Source organism: Rhinolophus sinicus, unplaced genomic scaffold (assembly GCF_057876585.1).
Source record: "Rhinolophus sinicus isolate RSI-liver-muscle unplaced genomic scaffold, RSI-T2T HiC_scaffold_19, whole genome shotgun sequence".
Taxonomy (NCBI): Eukaryota; Metazoa; Chordata; class Mammalia; order Chiroptera; family Rhinolophidae; genus Rhinolophus; species Rhinolophus sinicus.
The window spans coordinates 1,014,421-1,041,040 of NW_028290710.1; the positions used below are offsets into that span (position 1 = coordinate 1,014,421).

General features: G+C 68.7%; 13 pseudogenes; all 13 read right to left on the reverse strand.

The window, feature by feature from the left end:
- Nucleotides 1–1,671: 1,671 nt before the first annotated feature.
- Nucleotides 1,672–1,791, reverse strand: LOC148754437 (5S ribosomal RNA; annotated as a pseudogene).
- A 1,434-nt stretch (nucleotides 1,792–3,225) lies between these two features.
- Nucleotides 3,226–3,345, reverse strand: LOC148754438 (5S ribosomal RNA; annotated as a pseudogene).
- A 2,320-nt stretch (nucleotides 3,346–5,665) lies between these two features.
- LOC148754439 (5S ribosomal RNA) lies at nucleotides 5,666–5,785 on the reverse strand (annotated as a pseudogene).
- Nucleotides 5,786–7,835: 2,050 nt separating this feature from the next.
- On the reverse strand, nucleotides 7,836–7,955 carry LOC148754440 (5S ribosomal RNA; annotated as a pseudogene).
- A 1,436-nt stretch (nucleotides 7,956–9,391) lies between these two features.
- LOC148754441 (5S ribosomal RNA) lies at nucleotides 9,392–9,511 on the reverse strand (annotated as a pseudogene).
- Nucleotides 9,512–11,832: 2,321 nt separating this feature from the next.
- Nucleotides 11,833–11,952, reverse strand: LOC148754442 (5S ribosomal RNA; annotated as a pseudogene).
- A 2,050-nt stretch (nucleotides 11,953–14,002) lies between these two features.
- On the reverse strand, nucleotides 14,003–14,122 carry LOC148754443 (5S ribosomal RNA; annotated as a pseudogene).
- A 1,431-nt stretch (nucleotides 14,123–15,553) lies between these two features.
- On the reverse strand, nucleotides 15,554–15,673 carry LOC148754444 (5S ribosomal RNA; annotated as a pseudogene).
- Nucleotides 15,674–17,993: 2,320 nt separating this feature from the next.
- Nucleotides 17,994–18,113, reverse strand: LOC148754445 (5S ribosomal RNA; annotated as a pseudogene).
- A 2,050-nt stretch (nucleotides 18,114–20,163) lies between these two features.
- LOC148754446 (5S ribosomal RNA) lies at nucleotides 20,164–20,283 on the reverse strand (annotated as a pseudogene).
- A 1,436-nt stretch (nucleotides 20,284–21,719) lies between these two features.
- LOC148754447 (5S ribosomal RNA) lies at nucleotides 21,720–21,839 on the reverse strand (annotated as a pseudogene).
- A 2,321-nt stretch (nucleotides 21,840–24,160) lies between these two features.
- Nucleotides 24,161–24,280, reverse strand: LOC148754448 (5S ribosomal RNA; annotated as a pseudogene).
- Nucleotides 24,281–26,330: 2,050 nt separating this feature from the next.
- LOC148754449 (5S ribosomal RNA) lies at nucleotides 26,331–26,450 on the reverse strand (annotated as a pseudogene).
- Between the last annotated feature and the right edge of the window lie 170 nt (nucleotides 26,451–26,620).

The window sequence follows — 26,620 nt, forward strand, 5'->3', positions numbered from 1 at the left end:
CACCGAGGGGGTCGCAGGGTCCTCTCAGTCCCCTCCGGCCCTAGGGACGTGCAACCCAGGCCCTGGCCCTGACCGGACCCATCCACAGGCCCAAAGCCAGGGAGAGCCACCCGCGCCACCAGGGTGCAGCATCTCCAGTCTGCAGCCACCCTTCGTCACAAGCCTTCAGTCTGGGCCCTGGAACCCTCGTCAGCGACCGGAGCCCCGCCCGATGTCCGGTCCCTTCACTGGCTACACGTCACCTCTCCTGACCCAGGGAGGTGAGAGAGAGGATGAGAGAAGGCCAGAGACGGAGCAAGAGAGAGGCGGAGAGAGACAGACGGGGACTGTGGGGACAGACTCGCAGAGAGCACTCTCCAGGCTCTGGGCCTCGCGTGGAGGGGTGCTGCTTGGGGGCTGCATGGTCATCAGCTGTGACCGCTTGGCCATCAGCTGTTGCCAATTGGCCACTGGCCACCGGAGGAGCTGCGGTGGCCAAGCTAGGAAGCGCGGATGGTGGACTGCAAATTGCAGAGGGGCGCGGATTGCAGTGGGCCCGCTTGGCGGGTCGACGGGCGGTGTGTCGGTGGGTTGGCAGAGAAGCGGCCGACAGGTTGGGGATCGGGCGGCTCCGGCTTGCCGTGTCTCCGAGCCAGCCGCCCGTGAGACATAGTGCTATGAGCCCCCTATCCGTGGCTCTGTTGGTGTTCCCTCTTGGCCTCGCCATATCCTGCGTTCTTGTGCGGGCAGAGGGACTAGAGTCCCCGCAGGACAGGGACCGACAGAGAGAACGGGAGGAGGAGAAAGAGGGAGCGAGATCGAAATATACACCTATATGTACCTGTATGTACCTAGACATACAGAGAGACATGGACAGAGACAGAGAAAGAGGGGGCTGGCACGCGGGGAGAGAGCTCCTGAGCCAGAGCCAGAGCCCAACAGGCACGTCACAGAGCCAGAGAGACATGGGGTGGGGGAGGGGGGAGGGACGCACAAGCGGGCACACGGACTGGGACAGACGCACTGACGCTGCTTTGAAGTGGCAGCTTCTCAACCGAAGTGTGGTCATGCCCGTGGCTGGGCTCCACTAAGGAGGCAGTGCCCGGGCATTGAAAGTCACCCTTGAAGCCCCCGGGCCGGGCGGGAGGGCCAGTGGGCTCCGAGCCCCGCCCAGGAACCCCCCGCCCCGCGGGAGGAGAGTGGCAGCCCACAGGCACCCTGGTTGAGAGTGTTGTGTGCCTGCGTGCCTGCACTTCCCCTTGTGGTGGTCTCTCCTGGAGTCCGAGGGCGTGCGGTGTGTTGGGGTGCTGCTCCCTCAGTCCCCTGCTTTGTCCCGGCTCTTTGTACCCTGTGTGTTGGGGCCACTGCGGGAAGGGAGGGTTCCTGGCTCTTGTGGGCGATGGGAGGGGGCGCGCGGGGGTGTGGGGAGAGGTGCCTGCCGGCGGAGACACAGGCTCGGCTAACTGCTGCTGGCTGACTGCCTGCCTCGGCGAAGAGGACTAAGAAGAGGGTGTGGGGGTGAGCCCTGGCCGACGGGCCTGGTGTGCGGCCGGGGCTGCCAGCTTGTAGCGCCGGGTGGCTGACCGGCCTCTGGCCAGGGGGACCTTCGGCTGGATGGGCGGCTGCAGAGGGGCAAGGGGCGGCAGGGGTTCGGAGGGAGCCACGCAGGGGCGGCGGCGCAAAAGGAGAGGCGAGCAAAAGCCTACAGGTATTCCCAGGCGGTCTCCCATCCAAGCACTAACCAGGCCCCTCCCTGCTTAGCTCCCGAGATCAGAGGAGATCGGGCGCGTTCAGGGTGGTACGGCCATAGACGATGGGACTCGGCTCCCCGCGCCCCAAGAGCCTGCTCCCGGCCTGCCTCGTGAGCGCGCGCCATGCAGATGCGCGGCTCCGGTGGTGAGCATCGACATGCTGGCCGGCTCTGCCAGCACCGCGTCCCCCTCCCAGTCCGGCTCCCCGCCTCTTCCGAATGCCCCAGGCGTGGGCGGCGGGCTACTCCTGGCCGGCAGCGAGGCCCCTTCGCGCCACCCGAGGCTCCATGGGACACTGCCACTTCCCTGATGGTGCCAGAATTCGTGGAACTCTGGCATCCTGGGACTCCCCGGACCCAGACCGCCATACACCCCGCCCCCCCTACCGCCACCAGGTTTACCAACAACCGCACCCCCAAGGCTGGGGGAGGCCTGCACCAGCAGGCAACCCTGGGCTTGGGAGTTGTGGGAGGACCCCGCGGAGGCGGCTTGGGCGGCTGCGGAGGGGGGGGCGGCGGCGGCGGCGGCGGCGGCGGCGGCGGCGGCGGCGGCGGGGGCGGAGGAGGCCGGGAGAGCAGAGGCGGGAGATTGAGGGAGTATGGCGATGGTGGCGGCGGCGGCGGCGGGGGCTGGGGCGGAGGCGGGGGAGATGGCGGTGCTGGAGGCGGGGAGAGCAGAGGAGGGAGATTGAGGGAGTGCGGCAATGGCGGCGGCGGGGGCGGGGGTGGGGAACAGGGCAGCACTGGCGGCGGGGATGGGGAGCGCGGTGCTGGCGGCCGAGGTGGGGAGAGCAGAGGAGGGAGTTTGAGGGAGTACGGCGATGGCGTCGGCGGGGGCGGGGGAGGGGGCGAGGGCAGCGCTGGCGGAGGGGGTGGGGAGCGCGGTGATCCTGGCGGCGGCGGCGGGAGAAGCGGGGGCTGATCGCGAGCAGCGTTGGCGGCGTCGGCGGCAGCGGCGCGGGAGGGTTGCGAGGTCGGCGATGGAGGCGGCGGCAGCGTTGGGGGCTGTGTCGGCGGGCGCTGGGCGCGGGGAGGGTTGGCGCCGGCGGCGGCGGTAGCGGGGAAGAGGGCGGTGCTGGCGGCGGAGGAGGGGAGAGCAGAGGCGGGAGATTGAAGCAGTACAGCGATGGCGGTGGCGAGGGCGGGGGCAGGGGTGAGGGCAGCGCTGGAGGGGGGTGTGGGGAGCGCGGTGATGGCGGCGGATTTGGCGGTGGCGGCGGGGGCGAGGGCAGCGCTGTTGGCGGTGGCGGCGATCGAAGGTCGGCGAAGGGATCGAGATGACAGCCTCCGGGACTGAAGAGGACTGAGAAGAGGGTGTGCGGGGGAGCCCTGGCCGACGGGCCTGGTGTGCGGCCGGGGCTGCCAGCTTGTAGTGCCTGGCGGCTAACCCTCTGCTGGTCAGGGGGACCTTCGGCTGGCTGGGCGGCTGCAGAGAGGCAAGGGGCGGCAGGGGTTCGCAGGGAGCCACGCCGGGGCGGCGATGCAAAAGGAGAGGCGAGCAAAAGCCTGCAGCTATTCCCAGGCGGTCTCCCATCCAAGTACTAACCAGGCCCCTCCCTGCTTAGCTCCCGAGATCAGACGAGATCTGGCGCGTGCAGGGTGGTGTGGCCTTAGGCGCTGGGACCCGGCTCCCGGCACTCCAAGAGCCTGCTCCCGACCTGCTTCTGAGCGCACGCCATGCTGCTGGGCCGCTCGGGTGGCGAGCACGTCTGCCCGAGCGCCTCCCGCCAGCTCCCCGCCTCCTCCGGACGCCGCTGGTGTGGGCGACGGGCTACTCCTGGCCCGCAGCGAGGCCCCTTCGCGCCCCCCAGTGGCTCTAACGGGCCTCCGTCACTTCCCTGACTGTGACATATGTCTGGGCGCCCTGGCATCCTGGGCCTCCCCAGGCCCCGAAGGGCTTTTACCCCGCCCCCCTACCCCAACCCCTCTCATCTCCCCCCAGCCCCACAACCGCACACCCCCCTTGCTGCTGTGCTGTCCCCACCTCTCAGGGCCACCGAGGGGGTCGCAGGGTCCTCTCAGTCCCCTCCACCCTAGGGACGTGCAACCCAGGCCCTGGCCCTGGCCGGCCCCACCCACTGGCCCAAAGCCAGGGAGAGCCACCCGCCACCAGGGGGCAGCACCTCCAGTCCGCCGCCACCCTTCCTCACACAGCCTTCTTTCTGGGTTCTCGCCCCTCGTCAGCGACCGGCGTCCCGCCCGATCACTGTTCACTTCACTGGCTACACGTCACCTCTCCTGACCCAGGGAGGTGAGAGAGAGGATGAGAGAAGGCCAGAGACAGAGCAAGAGAGAGGCGGAGAGAGACCGACGGGGACTGTGGGGACAGACTCGCAGAGAGCACTTTCCAGGCTCTGGGCCTCGCGTGGAGGGGTGCTGCGTGGGGGCTGCATGGATATCAGCCGTGACCGCTTGGCCATCAGCTGTTGCCAGTTGGCCATTGGCCACCGGCAGAGCTGCGGTGGCCAAGCTAGGAAGCGCGGATTGTGGACTGCAAATTGCAGAGGGGCGCGGACTGCAGTTGGCCGGCTTGGTGGGTCGGTAAGTTGGCGGGTCTGTTGGTTGGCAGAGAATCGGCCGGCAGGCTGGGGATCGGGCGGCTCCGGCTTGCCGAGTCTCCAAGCCAGCCGCCCGTGAGACATGGTGCTATGAGCCCCCTATCCGTGGTCTGTTGGTGTTCCCTCTTGGCCTCGCCAAATCCTGCATTCTTGTGCGGGCAGAGGGGCTAGAGTCCCCGCAGGACAGGGACAGACAGACAGAACGGGAGGAGGAGTAAGAGGGAGCGAGATGGAAATATACACGTATATGTACATGTATGTATCTAGACATACAGAGAGACATGGACAGAGACAGAGAAAGAGGGGGCTGGCACGCGGGGAGAGAGCTCCTGAGCCAGAGCCAGGGCCCAACAGGCACCTCTCAGAGCCTGACAGATATGGGGTGGGGGAGGGTGGGAGGGACGCACAGGCGGGCACACGGAGTGTTACAGACGCACTGAGGCTGTGTTGAAGTGGCGGCTCCTCCACCGGAGTGTGGTCGTGCCCGGGGCTGGGCTCCTCTAAGGAGGCATTGCCCTGGCGTTGGCAGTCACCATTGAAGCCTCCGGGGCGGCCCGCCAGGGTCTCCGGAGGGCCTGTGGTCTCTGAGCCCCGCCCAGGCACCCGCCCGCGGGAGGAGAGTGGCACCCCCAGGCACCCTGGTTGTGAGGGTTGTGTGCCTGCGTGCCTGCTCTGCCCTTGTGGTGGTCTCCCCTGGAGTCGATGTCGCGTGGTGTGTTGGGGTGCTGCTCCCGCCGTCCCCTGGTTTGTCCCGGCTCTTTGTGCCCTGTGTTTCAGGGACACCGTGGCCGGCGGGAAGGGAGGGCTCCTGGCTCTTGTGGGAGACGGGAGGGGCGCGCGGGGGTGTGGGGCGAGGTGCCTGCCAGCGGAGACAGAAGACTCCGGTGGGGCGGGGCGTGTGGGCGTCCCGTTTGCCCGAGGTCACGCCGATCGTGTGTGTCGGGACCCGAGGGCAGGCGCAGGGATGGGCGTGCCCTGGGCTCGGGGAGAGGTGCAAAGCACCGGCACGTCCTGGGATGGAGAGAGCCTGGTGGAGGCCTGCGCCGGCAGGCAGCCCTGGGCTTGGGCGTTGGGGGTTGCGGCGGCGGCAGGGTCGGGGAGCGAGAGGGAGCCCTGCGATGGCGGTGGCGGCGACCGAGAGGCGGCTGACTGCTGCAGGCTGAGGGCCTGCCTTGGCGAAGAGCACTAAGAAGAGGGAGTGGGGGGGAGCCCTGGCCGACAGGCCTGGTGTGCGGCCGGGGATGCGAGCTTGTAGTGCTGGGCGACTGACCCTCCTCTGGCCAGGGGGACCTTCGGCTGCCTGGGCGGCTGCAGAGGGGCAAGGTGCGGCAGGGGTTCGGAGGGAGCCACGCCGGGGCGGCGGCGCAAAAGGAGAGGCGAGCAAAAGCCTGCAGCTATTCCCAGGCGGTCTCCCATCCAAGTACTAACCAGGCCCCGCCCTGCTTAGCTCCCGAGATCAGAGGAGATCGGGCGCGTTCAGGGTGGTATGGCCCTAGACGCTGGGACCCGGCTCCCCGCGCCCCAAGAGCCTGCTCCCGGCCTGCCTCTGACCGCGCGCGCCGTGCTGCTGGGCCGCTAGGGTGGCGAGCACGTCTGCCTGAGCGGCTCCCGCCCGCTCCCCGCCTCCTCCGGACGCCGCTGGTGTGGGCGACGGGCTACTCCTGGCCCGCAGCGAGGCACCTTCGCGCCCCCCAGTGGCTCCACGGGCCTCTGTCACTTCCCTGACTGTGACATATGTCTGGGCGCCCTGGCATCCTGGGCCTCCCCAGGCCCCGAAGGGCTTTTACCCCGTCCCCCTACCCCAACCCCTCAAATCTCCCCCCAGCCACACAACCGCACACCCCCCTTGCTGCTGTGCTGTCCCCACCTCTCAGGGCCACCGAGGGGGTCGCAGGGTCCTCTCAGTCCCCTCCGGCCCTAGGGACGTGCAACCCAGGCCCTGGCCCTGACCGGACCCATCCACAGGCCCAAAGCCAGGGAGAGCCACCCGCGCCACCAGGGTGCAGCATCTCCAGTCTGCAGCCACCCTTCGTCACAAGCCTTCAGTCTGGGCCCTGGAACCCTCGTCAGCGACCGGAGCCCCGCCCGATGTCCGGTCCCTTCACTGGCTACACGTCACCTCTCCTGACCCAGGGAGGTGAGAGAGAGGATGAGAGAAGGCCAGAGACGGAGCAAGAGAGAGGCGGAGAGAGACAGACGGGGACTGTGGGGACAGACTCGCAGAGAGCACTCTCCAGGCTCTGGGCCTCGCGTGGAGGGGTGCTGCTTGGGGGCTGCATGGTCATCAGCTGTGACCGCTTGGCCATCAGCTGTTGCCAATTGGCCACTGGCCACCGGAGGAGCTGCGGTGGCCAAGCTAGGAAGCGCGGATGGTGGACTGCAAATTGCAGAGGGGCGCGGATTGCAGTGGGCCCGCTTGGCGGGTCGACGGGCGGTGTGTCGGTGGGTTGGCAGAGAAGCGGCCGACAGGTTGGGGATCGGGCGGCTCCGGCTTGCCGTGTCTCCGAGCCAGCCGCCCGTGAGACATAGTGCTATGAGCCCCCTATCCGTGGCTCTGTTGGTGTTCCCTCTTGGCCTCGCCATATCCTGCGTTCTTGTGCGGGCAGAGGGACTAGAGTCCCCGCAGGACAGGGACCGACAGAGAGAACGGGAGGAGGAGAAAGAGGGAGCGAGATCGAAATATACACCTATATGTACCTGTATGTACCTAGACATACAGAGAGACATGGACAGAGACAGAGAAAGAGGGGGCTGGCACGCGGGGAGAGAGCTCCTGAGCCAGAGCCAGAGCCCAACAGGCACGTCACAGAGCCAGAGAGACATGGGGTGGGGGAGGGGGGAGGGACGCACAAGCGGGCACACGGACTGGGACAGACGCACTGACGCTGCTTTGAAGTGGCAGCTTCTCAACCGAAGTGTGGTCATGCCCGTGGCTGGGCTCCACTAAGGAGGCAGTGCCCGGGCATTGAAAGTCACCCTTGAAGCCCCCGGGCCGGGCGGGAGGGCCAGTGGGCTCCGAGCCCCGCCCAGGAACCCCCCGCCCCGCGGGAGGAGAGTGGCAGCCCACAGGCACCCTGGTTGAGAGTGTTGTGTGCCTGCGTGCCTGCACTTCCCCTTGTGGTGGTCTCTCCTGGAGTCCGAGGGCGTGCGGTGTGTTGGGGTGCTGCTCCCTCAGTCCCCTGCTTTGTCCCGGCTCTTTGTACCCTGTGTGTTGGGGCCACTGCGGGAAGGGAGGGTTCCTGGCTCTTGTGGGCGATGGGAGGGGGCGCGCGGGGGTGTGGGGAGAGGTGCCTGCCGGCGGAGACACAGGCTCGGCTAACTGCTGCTGGCTGACTGCCTGCCTCGGCGAAGAGGACTAAGAAGAGGGTGTGGGGGTGAGCCCTGGCCGACGGGCCTGGTGTGCGGCCGGGGCTGCCAGCTTGTAGCGCCGGGTGGCTGACCGGCCTCTGGCCAGGGGGACCTTCGGCTGGATGGGCGGCTGCAGAGGGGCAAGGGGCGGCAGGGGTTCGGAGGGAGCCACGCAGGGGCGGCGGCGCAAAAGGAGAGGCGAGCAAAAGCCTACAGGTATTCCCAGGCGGTCTCCCATCCAAGCACTAACCAGGCCCCTCCCTGCTTAGCTCCCGAGATCAGAGGAGATCGGGCGCGTTCAGGGTGGTACGGCCATAGACGATGGGACTCGGCTCCCCGCGCCCCAAGAGCCTGCTCCCGGCCTGCCTCGTGAGCGCGCGCCATGCAGATGCGCGGCTCCGGTGGTGAGCATCGACCTGCTGGCCGGCTCTGCCAGCACCGCGTCCCCCTCCCAGTCCGGCTCCCCGCCTCTTCCGAATGCCCCAGGCGTGGGCGGCGGGCTACTCCTGGCCGGCAGCGAGGCCCCTTCGCGCCACCCGAGGCTCCATGGGACACTGCCACTTCCCTGATGGTGCCAGAATTCGTGGAACTCTGGCATCCTGGGACTCCCCGGACCCAGACCGCCATACACCCCGCCCCCCTACCGCCACCAGGTTTACCAACAACCGCACCCCCAAGGCTGGGGGAGGCCTGCACCAGCAGGCAACCCTGGGCTTGGGAGTTGTGGGAGGACCCCGCGGCGGCGGCTTGGGCGGCTGCGGAGGGGGGGGCGGCGGCGGCGGCGGCGGCGGCGGCGGCGGCGGCGGCGGCGGGGGCGGAGGAGGCCGGGAGAGCAGAGGCGGGAGATTGAGGGAGTATGGCGATGGTGGCGGCGGCGGCGGCGGGGGCTGGGGCGGAGGCGGGGGAGATGGCGGTGCTGGAGGCGGGGAGAGCAGAGGAGGGAGATTGAGGGAGTGCGGCAATGGCGGCGGCGGGGGCGGGGGTGGGGAACAGGGCAGCACTGGCGGCGGGGATGGGGAGCGCGGTGCTGGCGGCCAAGGGGGAGAGAGCAGAGGAGGGAGTTTGAGGGAGTACGGCGATGGCGGCGGCGGGGGCGGGGGAGGGGGCGAGGGCAGCGCTGGCGGAGGGGGTGGGGAGCGCGGTGATCCTGGCGGCGGCGGCGGGAGAAGCGGGGGCTGATCGCGAGCAGCGTTGGCGGCGTCGGCGGCAGCGGCGCGGGAGGGTTGCGAGGTCGGTGATGGAGGCGGCGGCAGCGTTGGGGGCTGTGTCGGCGGGCGCTGGGCGCGGGGAGGGTTGGCGCCGGCGGCGGCGGCGGTAGCGGGGAAGAGGGCGGTGCTGGCGGCGGAGGAGGGGAGAGCAGAGGCGGGAGATTGAAGCAGTACAGCGATGGCGGTGGCGAGGGCGGGGGCAGGGGTGAGGGCAGCGCTGGAGGGGGGTGTGGGGAGCGCGGTGATGGCGGCGGATTTGGCGGTGGCGGCGGGGGCGAGGGCAGCGCTGTTGGCGGTGGCGGCGATCGAAGGTCGGCGAAGGGATCGAGATGACAGCCTCCGGGACTGAAGAGGACTGAGAAGAGGGTGTGCGGGGGAGCCCTGGCCGACGGGCCTGGTGTGCGGCCGGGGCTGCCAGCTTGTAGTGCCTGGCGGCTAACCCTCTGCTGGTCAGGGGGACCTTCGGCTGGCTGGGCGGCTGCAGAGAGGCAAGGGGCGGCAGGGGTTCGCAGGGAGCCACGCCGGGGCGGCGATGCAAAAGGAGAGGCGAGCAAAAGCCTGCAGCTATTCCCAGGCGGTCTCCCATCCAAGTACTAACCAGGCCCCTCCCTGCTTAGCTCCCGAGATCAGACGAGATCTGGCGCGTGCAGGGTGGTGTGGCCTTAGGCGCTGGGACCCGGCTCCCGGCACTCCAAGAGCCTGCTCCCGACCTGCTTCTGAGCGCACGCCATGCTGCTGGGCCGCTCGGGTGGCGAGCACGTCTGCCCGAGCGCCTCCCGCCAGCTCCCCGCCTCCTCCGGACGCCGCTGGTGTGGGCGACGGGCTACTCCTGGCCCGCAGCGAGGCCCCTTCGCGCCCCCCAGTGGCTCTAACGGGCCTCCGTCACTTCCCTGACTGTGACATATGTCTGGGCGCCCTGGCATCCTGGGCCTCCCCAGGCCCCGAAGGGCTTTTACCCCGCCCCCCTACCCCAACCCCTCTCATCTCCCCCCAGCCCCACAACCGCACACCCCCCTTGCTGCTGTGCTGTCCCCACCTCTCAGGGCCACCGAGGGGGTCGCAGGGTCCTCTCAGTCCCCTCCACCCTAGGGACGTGCAACCCAGGCCCTGGCCCTGGCCGGCCCCACCCACTGGCCCAAAGCCAGGGAGAGCCACCCGCCACCAGGGGGCAGCACCTCCAGTCCGCCGCCACCCTTCCTCACACAGCCTTCTTTCTGGGTTCTCGCCCCTCGTCAGCGACCGGCGTCCCGCCCGATCACTGTTCACTTCACTGGCTACACGTCACCTCTCCTGACCCAGGGAGGTGAGAGAGAGGATGAGAGAAGGCCAGAGACAGAGCAAGAGAGAGGCGGAGAGAGACCGACGGGGACTGTGGGGACAGACTCGCAGAGAGCACTTTCCAGGCTCTGGGCCTCGCGTGGAGGGGTGCTGCGTGGGGGCTGCATGGATATCAGCCGTGACCGCTTGGCCATCAGCTGTTGCCAGTTGGCCATTGGCCACCGGCAGAGCTGCGGTGGCCAAGCTAGGAAGCGCGGATTGTGGACTGCAAATTGCAGAGGGGCGCGGACTGCAGTTGGCCGGCTTGGTGGGTCGGTAAGTTGGCGGGTCTGTTGGTTGGCAGAGAATCGGCCGGCAGGCTGGGGATCGGGCGGCTCCGGCTTGCCGAGTCTCCAAGCCAGCCGCCCGTGAGACATGGTGCTATGAGCCCCCTATCCGTGGTCTGTTGGTGTTCCCTCTTGGCCTCGCCAAATCCTGCATTCTTGTGCGGGCAGAGGGGCTAGAGTCCCCGCAGGACAGGGACAGACAGACAGAACGGGAGGAGGAGTAAGAGGGAGCGAGATGGAAATATACACGTATATGTACATGTATGTATCTAGACATACAGAGAGACATGGACAGAGACAGAGAAAGAGGGGGCTGGCACGCGGGGAGAGAGCTCCTGAGCCAGAGCCAGGGCCCAACAGGCACCTCTCAGAGCCTGACAGATATGGGGTGGGGGAGGGTGGGAGGGACGCACAGGCGGGCACACGGAGTGTTACAGACGCACTGAGGCTGTGTTGAAGTGGCGGCTCCTCCACCGGAGTGTGGTCGTGCCCGGGGCTGGGCTCCTCTAAGGAGGCATTGCCCTGGCGTTGGCAGTCACCATTGAAGCCTCCGGGGCGGCCCGCCAGGGTCTCCGGAGGGCCTGTGGTCTCTGAGCCCCGCCCAGGCACCCGCCCGCGGGAGGAGGGTGGCAGCCCCCAGGCACCCTGGTTGTGAGGGTTGTGTGCCTGCGTGCCTGCTCTGCCCTTGTGGTGGTCTCCCCTGGAGTCGATGTCGCGTGGTGTGTTGGGGTGCTGCTCCCGCCGTCCCCTGGTTTGTCCCGGCTCTTTGTGCCCTGTGTTTCAGGGACACCGTGGCCGGCGGGAAGGGAGGGCTCCTGGCTCTTGTGGGAGACGGGAGGGGCGCGCGGGGGTGTGGGGCGAGGTGCCTGCCAGCGGAGACAGAAGACTCCGGTGGGGCGGGGCGTGTGGGCGTCCCGTTTGCCCGAGGTCACGCCGATCGTGTGTGTCGGGACCCGAGGGCAGGCGCAGGGATGGGCGTGCCCTGGGCTCGGGGAGAGGTGCAAAGCACCGGCACGTCCTGGGATGGAGAGAGCCTGGTGGAGGCCTGCGCCGGCAGGCAGCCCTGGGCTTGGGCGTTGGGGGTTGCGGCGGCGGCAGGGTCGGGGAGCGAGAGGGAGCCCTGCGATGGCGGTGGCGGCGACCGAGAGGCGGCTGACTGCTGCAGGCTGAGGGCCTGCCTTGGCGAAGAGCACTAAGAAGAGGGAGTGGGGGGGAGCCCTGGCCGACAGGCCTGGTGTGCGGCCGGGGATGCGAGCTTGTAGTGCTGGGCGACTGACCCTCCTCTGGCCAGGGGGACCTTCGGCTGCCTGGGCGGCTGCAGAGGGGCAAGGTGCGGCAGGGGTTCGGAGGGAGCCACGCCGGGGCGGCGGCGCAAAAGGAGAGGCGAGCAAAAGCCTGCAGCTATTCCCAGGCGGTCTCCCATCCAAGTACTAACCAGGCCCCGCCCTGCTTAGCTCCCGAGATCAGAGGAGATCGGGCGCGTTCAGGGTGGTATGGCCCTAGACGCTGGGACCCGGCTCCCCGCGCCCCAAGAGCCTGCTCCCGGCCTGCCTCTGACCGCGCGCGCCGTGCTGCTGGGCCGCTAGGGTGGCGAGCACGTCTGCCTGAGCGGCTCCCGCCCGCTCCCCGCCTCCTCCGGACGCCGCTGGTGTGGGCGACGGGCTACTCCTGGCCCGCAGCGAGGCACCTTCGCGCCCCCCAGTGGCTCCACGGGCCTCTGTCACTTCCCTGACTGTGACATATGTCTGGGCGCCCTGGCATCCTGGGCCTCCCCAGGCCCCGAAGGGCTTTTACCCCGTCCCCCTACCCCAACCCCTCAAATCTCCCCCCAGCCACACAACCGCACACCCCCCTTGCTGCTGTGCTGTCCCCACCTCTCAGGGCCACCGAGGGGGTCGCAGGGTCCTCTCAGTCCCCTCCGGCCCTAGGGACGTGCAACCCAGGCCCTGGCCCTGACCGGACCCATCCACAGGCCCAAAGCCAGGGAGAGCCACCCGCGCCACCAGGGTGCAGCATCTCCAGTCTGCAGCCACCCTTCGTCACAAGCCTTCAGTCTGGGCCCTGGAACCCTCGTCAGCGACCGGAGCCCCGCCCGATGTCCGGTCCCTTCACTGGCTACACGTCACCTCTCCTGACCCAGGGAGGTGAGAGAGAGGATGAGAGAAGGCCAGAGACGGAGCAAGAGAGAGGCGGAGAGAGACAGACGGGGACTGTGGGGACAGACTCGCAGAGAGCACTCTCCAGGCTCTGGGCCTCGCGTGGAGGGGTGCTGCTTGGGGGCTGCATGGTCATCAGCTGTGACCGCTTGGCCATCAGCTGTTGCCAATTGGCCACTGGCCACCGGAGGAGCTGCGGTGGCCAAGCTAGGAAGCGCGGATGGTGGACTGCAAATTGCAGAGGGGCGCGGATTGCAGTGGGCCCGCTTGGCGGGTCGACGGGCGGTGTGTCGGTGGGTTGGCAGAGAAGCGGCCGACAGGTTGGGGATCGGGCGGCTCCGGCTTGCCGTGTCTCCGAGCCAGCCGCCCGTGAGACATAGTGCTATGAGCCCCCTATCCGTGGCTCTGTTGGTGTTCCCTCTTGGCCTCGCCATATCCTGCGTTCTTGTGCGGGCAGAGGGACTAGAGTCCCCGCAGGACAGGGACCGACAGAGAGAACGGGAGGAGGAGAAAGAGGGAGCGAGATCGAAATATACACCTATATGTACCTGTATGTACCTAGACATACAGAGAGACATGGACAGAGACAGAGAAAGAGGGGGCTGGCACGCGGGGAGAGAGCTCCTGAGCCAGAGCCAGAGCCCAACAGGCACGTCACAGAGCCAGAGAGACATGGGGTGGGGGAGGGGGGAGGGACGCACAAGCGGGCACACGGACTGGGACAGACGCACTGACGCTGCTTTGAAGTGGCAGCTTCTCAACCGAAGTGTGGTCATGCCCGTGGCTGGGCTCCACTAAGGAGGCAGTGCCCGGGCATTGAAAGTCACCCTTGAAGCCCCCGGGCCGGGCGGGAGGGCCAGTGGGCTCCGAGCCCCGCCCAGGAACCCCCCGCCCCGCGGGAGGAGAGTGGCAGCCCACAGGCACCCTGGTTGAGAGTGTTGTGTGCCTGCGTGCCTGCACTTCCCCTTGTGGTGGTCTCTCCTGGAGTCCGAGGGCGTGCGGTGTGTTGGGGTGCTGCTCCCTCAGTCCCCTGCTTTGTCCCGGCTCTTTGTACCCTGTGTGTTGGGGCCACTGCGGGAAGGGAGGGTTCCTGGCTCTTGTGGGCGATGGGAGGGGGCGCGCGGGGGTGTGGGGAGAGGTGCCTGCCGGCGGAGACACAGGCTCGGCTAACTGCTGCTGGCTGACTGCCTGCCTCGGCGAAGAGGACTAAGAAGAGGGTGTGGGGGTGAGCCCTGGCCGACGGGCCTGGTGTGCGGCCGGGGCTGCCAGCTTGTAGCGCCGGGTGGCTGACCGGCCTCTGGCCAGGGGGACCTTCGGCTGGATGGGCGGCTGCAGAGGGGCAAGGGGCGGCAGGGGTTCGGAGGGAGCCACGCAGGGGCGGCGGCGCAAAAGGAGAGGCGAGCAAAAGCCTACAGGTATTCCCAGGCGGTCTCCCATCCAAGCACTAACCAGGCCCCTCCCTGCTTAGCTCCCGAGATCAGAGGAGATCGGGCGCGTTCAGGGTGGTACGGCCATAGACGATGGGACTCGGCTCCCCGCGCCCCAAGAGCCTGCTCCCGGCCTGCCTCGTGAGCGCGCGCCATGCAGATGCGCGGCTCCGGTGGTGAGCATCGACCTGCTGGCCGGCTCTGCCAGCACCGCGTCCCCCTCCCAGTCCGGCTCCCCGCCTCTTCCGAATGCCCCAGGCGTGGGCGGCGGGCTACTCCTGGCCGGCAGCGAGGCCCCTTCGCGCCACCCGAGGCTCCATGGGACACTGCCACTTCCCTGATGGTGCCAGAATTCGTGGAACTCTGGCATCCTGGGACTCCCCGGACCCAGACCGCCATACACCCCGCCCCCCTACCGCCACCAGGTTTACCAACAACCGCACCCCCAAGGCTGGGGGAGGCCTGCACCAGCAGGCAACCCTGGGCTTGGGAGTTGTGGGAGGACCCCGCGGCGGCGGCTTGGGCGGCTGCGGAGGGGGGGGCGGCGGCGGCGGCGGCGGCGGCGGCGGCGGCGGCGGCGGGCGGAGGAGGCCGGGAGAGCAGAGGCGGGAGATTGAGGGAGTATGGCGATGGTGGCGGCGGCGGCGGCGGGGGCTGGGGCGGAGGCGGGGGAGATGGCGGTGCTGGAGGCGGGGAGAGCAGAGGAGGGAGATTGAGGGAGTGCGGCAATGGCGGCGGCGGGGGCGGGGGTGGGGAACAGGGCAGCACTGGCGGCGGGGATGGGGAGCGCGGTGCTGGCGGCCAAGGGGGAGAGAGCAGAGGAGGGAGTTTGAGGGAGTACGGCGATGGCGGCGGCGGGGGCGGGGGAGGGGGCGAGGGCAGCGCTGGCGGAGGGGGTGGGGAGCGCGGTGATCCTGGCGGCGGCGGCGGGAGAAGCGGGGGCTGATCGCGAGCAGCGTTGGCGGCGTCGGCGGCAGCGGCGCGGGAGGGTTGCGAGGTCGGTGATGGAGGCGGCGGCAGCGTTGGGGGCTGTGTCGGCGGGCGCTGGGCGCGGGGAGGGTTGGCGCCGGCGGCGGCGGCGGTAGCGGGGAAGAGGGCGGTGCTGGCGGCGGAGGAGGGGAGAGCAGAGGCGGGAGATTGAAGCAGTACAGCGATGGCGGTGGCGAGGGCGGGGGCAGGGGTGAGGGCAGCGCTGGAGGGGGGTGTGGGGAGCGCGGTGATGGCGGCGGATTTGGCGGTGGCGGCGGGGGCGAGGGCAGCGCTGTTGGCGGTGGCGGCGATCGAAGGTCGGCGAAGGGATCGAGATGACAGCCTCCGGGACTGAAGAGGACTGAGAAGAGGGTGTGCGGGGGAGCCCTGGCCGACGGGCCTGGTGTGCGGCCGGGGCTGCCAGCTTGTAGTGCCTGGCGGCTAACCCTCTGCTGGTCAGGGGGACCTTCGGCTGGCTGGGCGGCTGCAGAGAGGCAAGGGGCGGCAGGGGTTCGCAGGGAGCCACGCCGGGGCGGCGATGCAAAAGGAGAGGCGAGCAAAAGCCTGCAGCTATTCCCAGGCGGTCTCCCATCCAAGTACTAACCAGGCCCCTCCCTGCTTAGCTCCCGAGATCAGACGAGATCTGGCGCGTGCAGGGTGGTGTGGCCTTAGGCGCTGGGACCCGGCTCCCGGCACTCCAAGAGCCTGCTCCCGACCTGCTTCTGAGCGCACGCCATGCTGCTGGGCCGCTCGGGTGGCGAGCACGTCTGCCCGAGCGCCTCCCGCCAGCTCCCCGCCTCCTCCGGACGCCGCTGGTGTGGGCGACGGGCTACTCCTGGCCCGCAGCGAGGCCCCTTCGCGCCCCCCAGTGGCTCTAACGGGCCTCCGTCACTTCCCTGACTGTGACATATGTCTGGGCGCCCTGGCATCCTGGGCCTCCCCAGGCCCCGAAGGGCTTTTACCCCGCCCCCCTACCCCAACCCCTCTCATCTCCCCCCAGCCCCACAACCGCACACCCCCCTTGCTGCTGTGCTGTCCCCACCTCTCAGGGCCACCGAGGGGGTCGCAGGGTCCTCTCAGTCCCCTCCACCCTAGGGACGTGCAACCCAGGCCCTGGCCCTGGCCGGCCCCACCCACTGGCCCAAAGCCAGGGAGAGCCACCCGCCACCAGGGGGCAGCACCTCCAGTCCGCCGCCACCCTTCCTCACACAGCCTTCTTTCTGGGTTCTCGCCCCTCGTCAGCGACCGGCGTCCCGCCCGATCACTGTTCACTTCACTGGCTACACGTCACCTCTCCTGACCCAGGGAGGTGAGAGAGAGGATGAGAGAAGGCCAGAGACAGAGCAAGAGAGAGGCGGAGAGAGACCGACGGGGACTGTGGGGACAGACTCGCAGAGAGCACTTTCCAGGCTCTGGGCCTCGCGTGGAGGGGTGCTGCGTGGGGGCTGCATGGATATCAGCCGTGACCGCTTGGCCATCAGCTGTTGCCAGTTGGCCATTGGCCACCGGCAGAGCTGCGGTGGCCAAGCTAGGAAGCGCGGATTGTGGACTGCAAATTGCAGAGGGGCGCGGACTGCAGTTGGCCGGCTTGGTGGGTCGGTAAGTTGGCGGGTCTGTTGGTTGGCAGAGAATCGGCCGGCAGGCTGGGGATCGGGCGGCTCCGGCTTGCCGAGTCTCCAAGCCAGCCGCCCGTGAGACATGGTGCTATGAGCCCCCTATCCGTGGTCTGTTGGTGTTCCCTCTTGGCCTCGCCAAATCCTGCATTCTTGTGCGGGCAGAGGGGCTAGAGTCCCCGCAGGACAGGGACAGACAGACAGAACGGGAGGAGGAGTAAGAGGGAGCGAGATGGAAATATACACGTATATGTACATGTATGTATCTAGACATACAGAGAGACATGGACAGAGACAGAGAAAGAGGGGGCTGGCACGCGGGGAGAGAGCTCCTGAGCCAGAGCCAGGGCCCAACAGGCACCTCTCAGAGCCTGACAGATATGGGGTGGGGGAGGGTGGGAGGGACGCACAGGCGGGCACACGGAGTGTTACAGACGCACTGAGGCTGTGTTGAAGTGGCGGCTCCTCCACCGGAGTGTGGTCGTGCCCGGGGCTGGGCTCCTCTAAGGAGGCATTGCCCTGGCGTTGGCAGTCACCATTGAAGCCTCCGGGGCGGCCCGCCAGGGTCTCCGGAGGGCCTGTGGTCTCTGAGCCCCGCCCAGGCACCCGCCCGCGGGAGGAGAGTGGCACCCCCAGGCACCCTGGTTGTGAGGGTTGTGTGCCTGCGTGCCTGCTCTGCCCTTGTGGTGGTCTCCCCTGGAGTCGATGTCGCGTGGTGTGTTGGGGTGCTGCTCCCGCCGTCCCCTGGTTTGTCCCGGCTCTTTGTGCCCTGTGTTTCAGGGACACCGTGGCCGGCGGGAAGGGAGGGCTCCTGGCTCTTGTGGGAGACGGGAGGGGCGCGCGGGGGTGTGGGGCGAGGTGCCTGCCAGCGGAGACAGAAGACTCCGGTGGGGCGGGGCGTGTGGGCGTCCCGTTTGCCCGAGGTCACGCCGATCGTGTGTGTCGGGACCCGAGGGCAGGCGCAGGGATGGGCGTGCCCTGGGCTCGGGGAGAGGTGCAAAGCACCGGCACGTCCTGGGATGGAGAGAGCCTGGTGGAGGCCTGCGCCGGCAGGCAGCCCTGGGCTTGGGCGTTGGGGGTTGCGGCGGCGGCAGGGTCGGGGAGCGAGAGGGAGCCCTGCGATGGCGGTGGCGGCGACCGAGAGGCGGCTGACTGCTGCAGGCTGAGGGCCTGCCTTGGCGAAGAGCACTAAGAAGAGGGAGTGGGGGGGAGCCCTGGCCGACAGGCCTGGTGTGCGGCCGGGGATGCGAGCTTGTAGTGCTGGGCGACTGACCCTCCTCTGGCCAGGGGGACCTTCGGCTGCCTGGGCGGCTGCAGAGGGGCAAGGTGCGGCAGGGGTTCGGAGGGAGCCACGCCGGGGCGGCGGCGCAAAAGGAGAGGCGAGCAAAAGCCTGCAGCTATTCCCAGGCGGTCTCCCATCCAAGTACTAACCAGGCCCCGCCCTGCTTAGCTCCCGAGATCAGAGGAGATCGGGCGCGTTCAGGGTGGTATGGCCCTAGACGCTGGGACCCGGCTCCCCGCGCCCCAAGAGCCTGCTCCCGGCCTGCCTCTGACCGCGCGCGCCGTGCTGCTGGGCCGCTAGGGTGGCGAGCACGTCTGCCTGAGCGGCTCCCGCCCGCTCCCCGCCTCCTCCGGACGCCGCTGGTGTGGGCGACGGGCTACTCCTGGCCCGCAGCGAGGCACCTTCGCGCCCCCCAGTGGCTCCACGGGCCTCTGTCACTTCCCTGACTGTGACATATGTCTGGGCGCCCTGGCATCCTGGGCCTCCCCAGGCCCCGAAGGGCTTTTACCCCGTCCCCCTACCCCAACCCCTCAAATCTCCCCCCAGCCACACAACCGCACACCCCCCTTGCTGCTGTGCTGTCCCCACCTCTCAGGGCCACCGAGGGGGTCGCAGGGTCCTCTCAGTCCCCTCCGGCCCTAGGGACGTGCAACCCAGGCCCTGGCCCTGACCGGACCCATCCACAGGCCCAAAGCCAGGGAGAGCCACCCGCGCCACCAGGGTGCAGCATCTCCAGTCTGCAGCCACCCTTCGTCACAAGCCTTCAGTCTGGGCCCTGGAACCCTCGTCAGCGACCGGAGCCCCGCCCGATGTCCGGTCCCTTCACTGGCTACACGTCACCTCTCCTGACCCAGGGAGGTGAGAGAGAGGATGAGAGAAGGCCAGAGACGGAGCAAGAGAGAGGCGGAGAGAGACAGACGGGGACTGTGGGGACAGACTCGCAGAGAGCACTCTCCAGGCTCTGGGCCTCGCGTGGAGGGGTGCTGCTTGGGGGCTGCATGGTCATCAGCTGTGACCGCTTGGCCATCAGCTGTTGCCAATTGGCCACTGGCCACCGGAGGAGCTGCGGTGGCCAAGCTAGGAAGCGCGGATGGTGGACTGCAAATTGCAGAGGGGCGCGGATTGCAGTGGGCCCGCTTGGCGGGTCGACGGGCGGTGTGTCGGTGGGTTGGCAGAGAAGCGGCCGACAGGTTGGGGATCGGGCGGCTCCGGCTTGCCGTGTCTCCGAGCCAGCCGCCCGTGAGACATAGTGCTATGAGCCCCCTATCCGTGGCTCTGTTGGTGTTCCCTCTTGGCCTCGCCATATCCTGCGTTCTTGTGCGGGCAGAGGGACTAGAGTCCCCGCAGGACAGGGACCGACAGAGAGAACGGGAGGAGGAGAAAGAGGGAGCGAGATCGAAATATACACCTATATGTACCTGTATGTACCTAGACATACAGAGAGACATGGACAGAGACAGAGAAAGAGGGGGCTGGCACGCGGGGAGAGAGCTCCTGAGCCAGAGCCAGAGCCCAACAGGCACGTCACAGAGCCAGAGAGACATGGGGTGGGGGAGGGGGGAGGGACGCACAAGCGGGCACACGGACTGGGACAGACGCACTGTCGCTGCTTTGAAGTGGCAGCTTCTCAACCGAAGTGTGGTCATGCCCGTGGCTGGGCTCCACTAAGGAGGCAGTGCCCGGGCATTGAAAGTCACCCTTGAAGCCCCCGGGCCGGGCGGGAGGGCCAGTGGGCTCCGAGCCCCGCCCAGGAACCCCCCGCCCCGCGGGAGGAGAGTGGCAGCCCACAGGCACCCTGGTTGAGAGTGTTGTGTGCCTGCGTGCCTGCACTTCCCCTTGTGGTGGTCTCTCCTGGAGTCCGAGGGCGTGCGGTGTGTTGGGGTGCTGCTCCCTCAGTCCCCTGCTTTGTCCCGGCTCTTTGTACCCTGTGTGTTGGGGCCACTGCGGGAAGGGAGGGTTCCTGGCTCTTGTGGGCGATGGGAGGGGGCGCGCGGGGGTGTGGGGAGAGGTGCCTGCCGGCGGAGACACAGGCTCGGCTAACTGCTGCTGGCTGACTGCCTGCCTCGGCGAAGAGGACTAAGAAGAGGGTGTGGGGGTGAGCCCTGGCCGACGGGCCTGGTGTGCGGCCGGGGCTGCCAGCTTGTAGCGCCGGGTGGCTGACCGGCCTCTGGCCAGGGGGACCTTCGGCTGGATGGGCGGCTGCAGAGGGGCAAGGGGCGGCAGGGGTTCGGAGGGAGCCACGCAGGGGCGGCGGCGCAAAAGGAGAGGCGAGCAAAAGCCTACAGGTATTCCCAGGCGGTCTCCCATCCAAGCACTAACCAGGCCCCTCCCTGCTTAGCTCCCGAGATCAGAGGAGATCGGGCGCGTTCAGGGTGGTACGGCCATAGACGATGGGACTCGGCTCCCCGCGCCCCAAGAGCCTGCTCCCGGCCTGCCTCGTGAGCGCGCGCCATGCAGATGCGCGGCTCCGGTGGTGAGCATCGACCTGCTGGCCGGCTCTGCCAGCACCGCGTCCCCCTCCCAGTCCGGCTCCCCGCCTCTTCCGAATGCCCCAGGCGTGGGCGGCGGGCTACTCCTGGCCGGCAGCGAGGCCCCTTCGCGCCACCCGAGGCTCCATGGGACACTGCCACTTCCCTGATGGTGCCAGAATTCGTGGAACTCTGGCATCCTGGGACTCCCCGGACCCAGACCGCCATACACCCCGCCCCCCTACCGCCACCAGGTTTACCAACAACCGCACCCCCAAGGCTGGGGGAGGCCTGCACCAGCAGGCAACCCTGGGCTTGGGAGTTGTGGGAGGACCCCGCGGAGGCGGCTTGGGCGGCTGCGGAGGGGGGGGCGGCGGCGGCGGCGGCGGCGGCGGCGGCGGCGGCGGCGGCGGGGGCGGAGGAGGCCGGGAGAGCAGAGGCGGGAGATTGAGGGAGTATGGCGATGGTGGCGGCGGCGGCGGCGGGGGCTGGGGCGGAGGCGGGGGAGATGGCGGTGCTGGAGGCGGGGAGAGCAGAGGAGGGAGATTGAGGGAGTGCGGCAATGGCGGCGGCGGGGGCGGGGGTGGGGAACAGGGCAGCACTGGCGGCGGGGATGGGGAGCGCGGTGCTGGCGGCCGAGGTGGGGAGAGCAGAGGAGGGAGTTTGAGGGAGTACGGCGATGGCGGCGGCGGGGGCGGGGGAGGGGGCGAGGGCAGCGCTGGCGGAGGGGGTGGGGAGCGCGGTGATCGCGGCGGCGGCGGGAGAAGCGGGGGCTGATCGCGAGCAGCGTTGGCGGCGTCGGCGGCAGCGGCGCGGGAGGGTTGCGAGGTCGGCGATGGAGGCGGCGGCAGCGTTGGGGGCTGTGTCGGCGGGCGCTGGGCGCGGGGAGGGTTGGCGCCGGCGCCGGCGGCGGCGGTAGCGGGGAAGAGGGCGGTGCTGGCGGCGGAGGAGGGGAGAGCAGAGGCGGGAGATTGAAGCAGTACAGCGATGGCGGTGGCGAGGGCGGGGGCAGGGGTGAGGGCAGCGCTGGAGGGGGGTGTGGGGAGCGCGGTGATGGCGGCGGATTTGGCGGTGGCGGCGGGGGCGAGGGCAGCGCTGTTGGCGGTGGCGGCGATCGAAGGTCGGCGAAGGGATCGAGATGACAGCCTCCGGGACTGAAGAGGACTGAGAAGAGGGTGTGCGGGGGAGCCCTGGCCGACGGGCCTGGTGTGCGGCCGGGGCTGCCAGCTTGTAGTGCCTGGCGGCTAACCCTCTGCTGGTCAGGGGGACCTTCGGCTGGCTGGGCGGCTGCAGAGAGGCAAGGGGCGGCAGGGGTTCGCAGGGAGCCACGCCGGGGCGGCGATGCAAAAGGAGAGGCGAGCAAAAGCCTGCAGCTATTCCCAGGCGGTCTCCCATCCAAGTACTAACCAGGCCCCTCCCTGCTTAGCTCCCGAGATCAGACGAGATCTGGCGCGTGCAGGGTGGTGTGGCCTTAGGCGCTGGGACCCGGCTCCCGGCACTCCAAGAGCCTGCTCCCGACCTGCTTCTGAGCGCACGCCATGCTGCTGGGCCGCTCGGGTGGCGAGCACGTCTGCCCGAGCGCCTCCCGCCAGCTCCCCGCCTCCTCCGGACGCCGCTGGTGTGGGCGACGGGCTACTCCTGGCCCGCAGCGAGGCCCCTTCGCGCCCCCCAGTGGCTCTAACGGGCCTCCGTCACTTCCCTGACTGTGACATATGTCTGGGCGCCCTGGCATCCTGGGCCTCCCCAGGCCCCGAAGGGCTTTTACCCCGCCCCCCTACCCCAACCCCTCTCATCTCCCCCCAGCCCCACAACCGCACACCCCCCTTGCTGCTGTGCTGTCCCCACCTCTCAGGGCCACCGAGGGGGTCGCAGGGTCCTCTCAGTCCCCTCCACCCTAGGGACGTGCAACCCAGGCCCTGGCCCTGGCCGGCCCCACCCACTGGCCCAAAGCCAGGGAGAGCCACCCGCCACCAGGGGGCAGCACCTCCAGTCCGCCGCCACCCTTCCTCACACAGCCTTCTTTCTGGGTTCTCGCCCCTCGTCAGCGACCGGCGTCCCGCCCGATCACTGTTCACTTCACTGGCTACACGTCACCTCTCCTGACCCAGGGAGGTGAGAGAGAGGATGAGAGAAGGCCAGAGACAGAGCAAGAGAGAGGCGGAGAGAGACCGACGGGGACTGTGGGGACAGACTCGCAGAGAGCACTTTCCAGGCTCTGGGCCTCGCGTGGAGGGGTGCTGCGTGGGGGCTGCATGGATATCAGCCGTGACCGCTTGGCCATCAGCTGTTGCCAGTTGGCCATTGGCCACCGGCAGAGCTGCGGTGGCCAAGCTAGGAAGCGCGGATTGTGGACTGCAAATTGCAGAGGGGCGCGGACTGCAGTTGGCCGGCTTGGTGGGTCGGTAAGTTGGCGGGTCTGTTGGTTGGCAGAGAATCGGCCGGCAGGCTGGGGATCGGGCGGCTCCGGCTTGCCGAGTCTCCAAGCCAGCCGCCCGTGAGACATGGTGCTATGAGCCCCCTATCCGTGGTCTGTTGGTGTTCCCTCTTGGCCTCGCCAAATCCTGCATTCTTGTGCGGGCAGAGGGGCTAGAGTCCCCGCAGGACAGGGACAGACAGACAGAACGGGAGGAGGAGTAAGAGGGAGCGAGATGGAAATATACACGTATATGTACATGTATGTATCTAGACATACAGAGAGACATGGACAGAGACAGAGAAAGAGGGGGCTGGCACGCGGGGAGAGAGCTCCTGAGCCAGAGCCAGGGCCCAACAGGCACCTCTCAGAGCCTGACAGATATGGGGTGGGGGAGGGTGGGAGGGACGCACAGGCGGGCACACGGAGTGTTACAGACGCACTGAGGCTGTGTTGAAGTGGCGGCTCCTCCACCGGAGTGTGGTCGTGCCCGGGGCTGGGCTCCTCTAAGGAGGCATTGCCCTGGCGTTGGCAGTCACCATTGAAGCCTCCGGGGCGGCCCGCCAGGGTCTCCGGAGGGCCTGTGGTCTCTGAGCCCCGCCCAGGCACCCGCCCGCGGGAGGAGGGTGGCAGCCCCCAGGCACCCTGGTTGTGAGGGTTGTGTGCCTGCGTGCCTGCTCTGCCCTTGTGGTGGTCTCCCCTGGAGTCGATGTCGCGTGGTGTGTTGGGGTGCTGCTCCCGCCGTCCCCTGGTTTGTCCCGGCTCTTTGTGCCCTGTGTTTCAGGGACACCGTGGCCGGCGGGAAGGGAGGGCTCCTGGCTCTTGTGGGAGACGGGAGGGGCGCGCGGGGGTGTGGGGCGAGGTGCCTGCCAGCGGAGACAGAAGACTCCGGTGGGGCGGGGCGTGTGGGCGTCCCGTTTGCCCGAGGTCACGCCGATCGTGTGTGTCGGGACCCGAGGGCAGGCGCAGGGATGGGCGTGCCCTGGGCTCGGGGAGAGGTGCAAAGCACCGGCACGTCCTGGGATGGAGAGAGCCTGGTGGAGGCCTGCGCCGGCAGGCAGCCCTGGGCTTGGGCGTTGGGGGTTGCGGCGGCGGCAGGGTCGGGGAGCGAGAGGGAGCCCTGCGATGGCGGTGGCGGCGACCGAGAGGCGGCTGACTGCTGCAGGCTGAGGGCCTGCCTTGGCGAAGAGCACTAAGAAGAGGGAGTGGGGGGGAGCCCTGGCCGACAGGCCTGGTGTGCGGCCGGGGATGCGAGCTTGTAGTGCTGGGCGACTGACCCTCCTCTGGCCAGGGGGACCTTCGGCTGCCTGGGCGGCTGCAGAGGGGCAAGGTGCGGCAGGGGTTCGGAGGGAGCCACGCCGGGGCGGCGGCGCAAAAGGAGAGGCGAGCAAAAGCCTGCAGCTATTCCCAGGCGGTCTCCCATCCAAGTACTAACCAGGCCCCGCCCTGCTTAGCTCCCGAGATCAGAGGAGATCGGGCGCGTTCAGGGTGGTATGGCCCTAGACGCTGGGACCCGGCTCCCCGCGCCCCAAGAGCCTGCTCCCGGCCTGCCTCTGACCGCGCGCGCCGTGCTGCTGGGCCGCTAGGGTGGCGAGCACGTCTGCCTGAGCGGCTCCCGCCCGCTCCCCGCCTCCTCCGGACGCCGCTGGTGTGGGCGACGGGCTACTCCTGGCCCGCAGCGAGGCACCTTCGCGCCCCCCAGTGGCTCCACGGGCCTCTGTCACTTCCCTGACTGTGACATATGTCTGGGCGCCCTGGCATCCTGGGCCTCCCCAGGCCCCGAAGGGCTTTTACCCCGTCCCCCTACCCCAACCCCTCAAATCTCCCCCCAGCCACACAACCGCACACCCCCCTTGCTGCTGTGCTGTCCCCACCTCTCAGGGCCACCGAGGGGGTCGCAGGGTCCTCTCAGTCCCCTCCGGCCCTAGGGACGTGCAACCCAGGCCCTGGCCCTGACCGGACCCATCCACAGGCCCAAAGCCAGGGAGAGCCACCCGCGCCACCAGGGTGCAGCATCTCCAGTCTGCAGCCACCCTTCGTCACAAGCCTTCAGTCTGGGCCCTGGAACCCTCGTCAGCGACCGGAGCCCCGCCCGATGTCCGGTCCCTTCACTGGCTACACGTCACCTCTCCTGACCCAGGGAGGTGAGAGAGAGGATGAGAGAAGGCCAGAGACGGAGCAAGAGAGAGGCGGAGAGAGACAGACGGGGACTGTGGGGACAGACTCGCAGAGAGCACTCTCCAGGCTCTGGGCCTCGCGTGGAGGGGTGCTGCTTGGGGGCTGCATGGTCATCAGCTGTGACCGCTTGGCCATCAGCTGTTGCCAATTGGCCACTGGCCACCGGAGGAGCTGCGGTGGCCAAGCTAGGAAGCGCGGATGGTGGACTGCAAATTGCAGAGGGGCGCGGATTGCAGTGGGCCCGCTTGGCGGGTCGACGGGCGGTGTGTCGGTGGGTTGGCAGAGAAGCGGCCGACAGGTTGGGGATCGGGCGGCTCCGGCTTGCCGTGTCTCCGAGCCAGCCGCCCGTGAGACATAGTGCTATGAGCCCCCTATCCGTGGCTCTGTTGGTGTTCCCTCTTGGCCTCGCCATATCCTGCGTTCTTGTGCGGGCAGAGGGACTAGAGTCCCCGCAGGACAGGGACCGACAGAGAGAACGGGAGGAGGAGAAAGAGGGAGCGAGATCGAAATATACACCTATATGTACCTGTATGTACCTAGACATACAGAGAGACATGGACAGAGACAGAGAAAGAGGGGGCTGGCACGCGGGGAGAGAGCTCCTGAGCCAGAGCCAGAGCCCAACAGGCACGTCACAGAGCCAGAGAGACATGGGGTGGGGGAGGGGGGAGGGACGCACAAGCGGGCACACGGACTGGGACAGACGCACTGACGCTGCTTTGAAGTGGCAGCTTCTCAACCGAAGTGTGGTCATGCCCGTGGCTGGGCTCCACTAAGGAGGCAGTGCCCGGGCATTGAAAGTCACCCTTGAAGCCCCCGGGCCGGGCGGGAGGGCCAGTGGGCTCCGAGCCCCGCCCAGGAACCCCCCGCCCCGCGGGAGGAGAGTGGCAGCCCACAGGCACCCTGGTTGAGAGTGTTGTGTGCCTGCGTGCCTGCACTTCCCCTTGTGGTGGTCTCTCCTGGAGTCCGAGGGCGTGCGGTGTGTTGGGGTGCTGCTCCCTCAGTCCCCTGCTTTGTCCCGGCTCTTTGTACCCTGTGTGTTGGGGCCACTGCGGGAAGGGAGGGTTCCTGGCTCTTGTGGGCGATGGGAGGGGGCGCGCGGGGGTGTGGGGAGAGGTGCCTGCCGGCGGAGACACAGGCTCGGCTAACTGCTGCTGGCTGACTGCCTGCCTCGGCGAAGAGGACTAAGAAGAGGGTGTGGGGGTGAGCCCTGGCCGACGGGCCTGGTGTGCGGCCGGGGCTGCCAGCTTGTAGCGCCGGGTGGCTGACCGGCCTCTGGCCAGGGGGACCTTCGGCTGGATGGGCGGCTGCAGAGGGGCAAGGGGCGGCAGGGGTTCGGAGGGAGCCACGCAGGGGCGGCGGCGCAAAAGGAGAGGCGAGCAAAAGCCTACAGGTATTCCCAGGCGGTCTCCCATCCAAGCACTAACCAGGCCCCTCCCTGCTTAGCTCCCGAGATCAGAGGAGATCGGGCGCGTTCAGGGTGGTACGGCCATAGACGATGGGACTCGGCTCCCCGCGCCCCAAGAGCCTGCTCCCGGCCTGCCTCGTGAGCGCGCGCCATGCAGATGCGCGGCTCCGGTGGTGAGCATCGACCTGCTGGCCGGCTCTGCCAGCACCGCGTCCCCCTCCCAGTCCGGCTCCCCGCCTCTTCCGAATGCCCCAGGCGT